At 41.7% G+C, this 6,202-nt stretch overlaps 1 protein-coding gene and 1 long non-coding RNA gene across 3 annotated transcripts in view; one reads left to right on the top strand and one right to left on the bottom strand.

The window, feature by feature from the left end:
• nlgn1 (neuroligin 1) overlaps window positions 1-6,202 on the bottom strand; it is a 405,821-nt gene that overhangs the window by 47,923 nt on the left and 351,696 nt on the right. The window lies entirely within an intron of this gene.
• The window catches only part of LOC116695277 (uncharacterized), a 23,133-nt gene continuing 18,114 nt past the window's right edge, over window positions 1,184-6,202 (top strand). The window contains exons 1-2 of the long non-coding RNA XR_004333409.1: window positions 1,184-1,194; window positions 2,733-2,743. This is a non-coding gene — a long non-coding RNA (uncharacterized LOC116695277). The remainder of the gene's footprint in view (window positions 1,195-2,732; window positions 2,744-6,202) is intronic.

The following is a 6,202-nucleotide window of genomic DNA, read 5'->3' as shown; positions in this document are numbered from 1 at the left end:
TGTGTGTGTGTGTGTGTGTGTGTGTGTGTGTGTGTGTGTGTGTCTTCAGCCAAAAGGTTAATTGGGTGGCTGCTTTTGGTCCCAGAGACAGAGACAACAGGATTTGTAATAGCTGTGACATTCCTGCCTGCTCCCCTGCACACTCCAGGCAATAGTGTGAGAGTGTGCACTGTGTGGGTGAATTGGGTGGGTGGGGTGTGTGTGGGGGTGGAGTGTTGTGTTTTGATGTGCCTATATAAAGTCTACTTTGTTTTCACTTGTAGAAAAAGTCAGACAGAGAGAGAAAAAGTTAGCGGATTCTGCAGTGTTTGGGCCCTTGTTGCCATGTCTGTGGCACTAGTTTCTCCAGCAGGGACATAGGAAACTGTGTCTACAGTACCTTACAATACTAAAATCCAACAACACATCATGTTATCTTAATGCATGTATTAAAGGGTGTGTTAATCCAAACTATCACATCACATATTTTCTTTCCCTGGTATCCAGCCATAGTAAGTAGTAGTAAGTTTGGGTTTTAGACATTGGAGTTTTGAGAGGTCTATCTCTAAGATTTCTGCTTCCCCAAATACAAGAATGGAAATGAATTTTGTTTCAGGTGTTCACAACACTGAAAACAGCAACATGTCTTTACATGAATTATTACCCCTGACTGTCTTTAGACCAAATTCTTACAGGGACCATGTCTTCAGTAGAATGTAATTTTTATTCAATATGACATATTCCTTTGGGAGCATTACAAATGACCTACCTAGTACCTCTATTTTATTGTGGCGATAGAAATATTAAAGAAAATGTATTCTTAAGAAAAATATTATAATAATAATAATAATACATTTTATTTATAATGCCCTTTACATTTCACAAGGAATCTCAAAGGGCTACAGTAATAGGGAGTTTAAAACAGTTTCCAGAGTACGATAACAATTTACAAGCAATAATAAACACCATAGAACTAAAATAACAGTGACTGTTTAAAAGGCCTTTTGAATAATAGTGTCTTTAGCCCTTCTTAAAAATCTCCACAGTTTGTGGCCCTCAGGGACTCTGGGAGGGCGTTCCAGAACCGAGGGGCGACTGCCTGGAAAGCCCTGTCTCCCATTGGACAGTTTAGTCCTAGGTTGGACAGGCGATAGTGTGAGATGGAGGAGCGAGGTTTCGTGAGGTGGTGTGTGGGGTGAGGAGTTCACTGAGGTGGTAGGGCGTTCCATGAATGCACTGGTGGGTAAGTAGACAGATTTTGAATTGAATTCTTTGTTTAATGGGCAGCCAGTGGAGGGATTTCAGACCGGGGTGATGTGATCATTTTGCGCCTCCTCGTCAGGACCCGGGCAGCGCAATTTGAATATGTTGGAGTTTTTGCAGGCTCCTGGCAGGGGTCCACGGTAGCAAGGGCACAAGTGAGTCAGCCTGGGCAGAGGGTAGACGCTCAGCGGGGCGAGTTGGGGGGGGGGGGGGGGCAGTTTGGCAATGTTTTTGAGGTAAGGAAGGAGACCTTACAAAGGTGGCGGATGTGGTGTCAAATGTAGATTTGAGTCTAGTCTGACTCCAAGGTTTGTGACAGAGGTAACAGGGCGATGTATGACCAAATGGATATACTGCTGAGGGAGGAGGACGGGTTTGTGTGGGGTACCGATCAGGATGGCTTCGGTTTTGGCTGCTATTTAATGAGAAGTTGTCAGACATCCATGCCCTTATCTCCTCCAGGCAAACCTGAAGTGCAGACGGTAAGACTGAGGGGTGTGAGTCCATTTTTATGTATAGTTGAGTATCGTCTGCATACAGTGGAATGACTTGTGTTTATGGATGATGTGCCAAGGGGTAGTAATATATGTTGAAAGGTTGGGGCGAGGACGACCCTTGTGGCACTCCACAACTGACTGTGTGGGGTGATGATTGGGACTGACCTAGAGCCACATGCTCGTCCTGCCTGTGAGGTAGGACTGGACCAACTTAGTGTAGTCCAAGAGAGTCCTACCACAGACTGGAGACGGTGGAGCAAGATTTTGTGATCCACGGTGTCAAAGGCGGCCGACAGATCCAATAGGAGGAGGAGAGATGGTGACCTTGGTCAGCAGTCTATGTAGGTCATTCATGACCGTACCAGGGCTGTCCAGTGCTGTGTGCTGCTCAAACCGACTGAAATTTTTCATATAGTGTATGGATATAGGTGATTGTGTAGTTGGCTACACTTTTTCCAGGATTTTAGACAAAACGGCAGGTTTGAAATGGGTCTGTAGTGAGCCAGGATGTCAGGGTCGAGTGACGGCTTTTTCAGATGGGGCGGATGACTGCAGTTTTGAGAGCTGAGGAACCGGACCGGATTTGAGCGACTGTTGAGGATTTCGTGATCATGGACTGATGGCTGTGATATTGGATTTTAATAAGGATGTGGGAGAGGTCCAGTGAGCATGTGGAGGTTCTCATACACTTTATGATCGTCTCCACTTCTGTCTTTGAGATCCCTGAAAACGGAAAATGTGTTGAGCGGGTTTGTGAGACTAATTTTGGAGGAGGGTGAAACAGTGGCAGAGAGGTTTGACCGGATTGAAGCCACCTTGTTGGTGAAAAAGTCCATGAACCTATTGCACTGACCTATACTGGTGTCAGCAGGTCCACATGTAGGAGCTTTGAGAAGAGAGGTTATTGATGCAAACAACTGTTTAGAATTACCAGTGCAGTTTGAGATTTTTTGTGAAAGATATTGAGACCTGGCTGTGGTGAGTAATTTAGAGTATGATTTTTGGTGTTCACGGTAGGCCTGTTTATATACATGTAAACCACTGGAGATGAATTTCCGTTCCAGGGCACGACCAGTTGTTTTCAGCCTACGGAGCTCTGTTGTGTACCAAGGTGCTGACCTGGAGAAGGTAACTGTTTTAGTTTTGATTGGTGCATGTAACTCAAGGATATTGTAAAGACTGGAATTATAGTAGTCAACAGAGCCATTAACTGATGGGAACTGTGTGACTAGTGGAATTTGCTGTATGTCTTGGTTAAAGAGGATGGTGTCTATTGCTTTTAAATTTCTGAACTGGATTTGACGTTTTGAACTTCAAAGATTACATAACTATATTACCATTACCCAGCTATATATATGGTTATCATCAAACCATTCCTAGTTTGCTAATTGGAAGTTATTATATCTGTAACCTTTTATCACCCTGGTATTACATCTGGGATGCATTACCCAGTTATGGCATTGGTTATGTTATTACCTTAACATTACCTCTTTATTTTCACACTGTTACACCACTATTACCATCTTGTTACCGTGGTGGCATGTAAAGTGCTACCAAAATGTTAAGCATTAGAAAAGCTGATTATGCTCTTAGTAATAGATAACACACGATTTGGACGTTGCTAGTTGCATATTGTGACACTCTGCAGACAGTTATAGTCCAAAAAATGAAATGGGATTTTTCACATTGACCTGGTAAGATGTGATAAGATATGGTACGAAAATAGAGTGTTTTGTTTTGAGCATATTTTCATTCTAGTTTTTGAATTGTGTCCCTACAGTAAAGCAAAGCAGCAGTCCGAGCAACAAAAATCCACTGCAGATAAAAGAGCTGTCCCACATCTGAAAGTCACACTCCAATCTCTCATGCTGGAGGGGAGTCTGCAGCAATGTTCAATATTTCAACACACACACACACACACACACACATGCAAACACACATCCCTCTTGAGGGCTCAGGTGATGTGAGTGCAGGTGTCGTGAGATATCAGCTCACTGAGTGCGCTACAAGATAGCCAGATACACACACACACATACACATGAATGTTGCATTGGTGTGAACAGACTAGAGAAGGCTACTAGCTGAAATGAGTCTGTGCTCATCTAATAATGATGCTAGTCTGATAAAATCAGATCTGATAGAGGCTTTCATCACCGCCACATGTATAATCCACACAGAGAGGGAGAGAGAAACAGAGTGACAAAGAGGCAATGAAGTTGAAGGCTGATGAAAGTCAACTTTACAGTTTATTTTGCCTCGACCTTATGTTCAAACGCACATTGCGCTTCTAAATGCTCTTTGGTTGATATGAGAAGCAATCATATAAGATGCAGTCATTAATTTAAAATCCACCCTTGAATCATAAATACTTGCATCTGCTGATATGTTTTGGTGAATTAACAGGTGATCAGAAGTTTTCCCTGCATTTATTTTGAAAAGCGTAACATATTCCAACAATGCGGCGCTCATTGCTTTCAAAGCGACGGTGATGTGACTTCTAGTGCCCGGAATACTCAGGGAATGCTACAACGTGCAACATGAGGGTTACAGCCTAGAGGTGGTCCAAGTTAATCTGGCTTTACCTTTAATTATAGATATGTATTCTTCATTGTGCTCTATACTCCGTTACTATTAATAATAAGCCATGTTTTATTTCATATTATTCTATACGAAATATATACAAACAACAATCACACATTTTAGCAGCTCTTTGTCGTCCTTTCACTTTTCTTGGAGCTGATGAGAAATGTCCGACTGCAGTTTTATGGTAACGTGCCTTGGGATGGTATGCAAATACCATTGCAAGAATTTGCATTTATATTCCTGTGCTAATGGACGACATTGTAACTTCCTTGAGTGTAGCAAAAGGGAATGTGAAATGCTTTACAAACTGCATAATCAAACCAAAGGTCGTAAAAGCTTGGCATTAAGAAAAAGGGAAACATAATCAAGAAATGCAGGTTGTTTAAAAACGTAGGCTTGTGATTTTTTAGTACACCCACTGCATAGGGTGCATGTTAACTTTCCAACCATGAAAACAAACAAAACAATGTTCCTTGCAATAGTGTTGGTGAGTCTTTGCAGGAAATGAATGCAGACAAATGCATGTGCAAAATGTTGCGCGACAGTGTGAAAGCACACCATACAACTGGAAATGCAATAATGTCGTAATAAAGTGCCAATGAGAAATATAGTACATGTAGTAATATCAAAATGCAATGTTGTATTTTGAATTGGTATTATTGGCATCCTCCTGGTTGATGTGTGAGCAGTGTGATCCTTCACTATAGGTGTGCAGTCATGTGGTTATGCTTAATACAGGAACTGTCTGTTCATTTAATTTATTCTTTAATATCTATAATATAAATTTTCTGAAGAAGTGCGAACCTGTCGCAGGGAGCGTGAGGAAGACAGCAGTGGTTAAATCTTTCAGATGTGTGTGTCCATGCCTGCACATGTGGGTTTGTGTGTGGAAAAGACCTGCAGGTTGTTGGCTTCTCACACTATGATCAAATACACACTCTCTCTCGCACAAACACACAAACACGTACACAGTCATGGCCTCTGGCTGAGAGTTGCCATGTTGAAGTCCTTCCAGGTCAGTAACTTTAAGTCTACTGAAACACATTCAGACTTTTTTGTTGTCCTCCCTCCACCTTTGTCTTTCCCACATTGTTTTTGCCTCTTTCCATTTGCAGGTCCACTCGGACCTCCCTTCCTTTTCTGTTTCTGGTGTCTGCTACAACACCTCCACCCACCTGATACACGGCTACATTTAAACCAAATGCATCAGTTCATTAAGAGTACATTCATTAAATGTTACCACCTCTTCCTAGTAACGTACTGTACGTTTATTAAAAACAGCATGTTATTTCTAGATTGTTTTTCCTCTGCTTCAACTCTTTGTCTCCATGGCTTTATTTCTCTCTCTCTCTTATCGCTCTATGATTCGGAGAAGCTGAAGGCACAGATCACTTCGCCACACTATAACAGTTGTGACAACGTGGCATCACAGGGGCCAGCCTACCGCAGAAGAGAAAGGAAAAGGAAGGCTTGATAAAGCAGGAAAACACAGACCGAAACGTCAGCTCACTCTGGTTTGCATCCTGTTTTTAATGTATTCCTGTGCATTTTGTACAGGCACTTCTTTTCTTCTGACTTCCTCTCTCCCTCACTGTCTGAGTTTTGTTTTTCCGACTTGTAACACTGTCTACTACTCTACTAAACACGGGATTGAAATGCTTAATACAGAGAATCCTGGTTGCTTGTAGACATCTTTCTGGTGATGCTCAGTAGGCCGGGGTTAAATCTTGATTCTTTTTATGTTAATGCAAAATGTAATCTTTTAGTTATTGTGTTATCTCTGCAGGGTGTAAAAGCCTCTCAAAAAACAACATCTGGCACTAAAACTATTAAACTACTTAAAGCAATAATAATAATAATAATAATAATAATAATAATAA

Source organism: Etheostoma spectabile, chromosome 9 (genome assembly GCF_008692095.1).
Source record: "Etheostoma spectabile isolate EspeVRDwgs_2016 chromosome 9, UIUC_Espe_1.0, whole genome shotgun sequence".
Lineage (NCBI taxonomy): Eukaryota > Metazoa > Chordata > Actinopteri > Perciformes > Percidae > Etheostoma > Etheostoma spectabile.
Note: the sequence above shows the minus strand (reverse complement) of the source record. Positions and strands in the feature narration are given on the sequence as shown.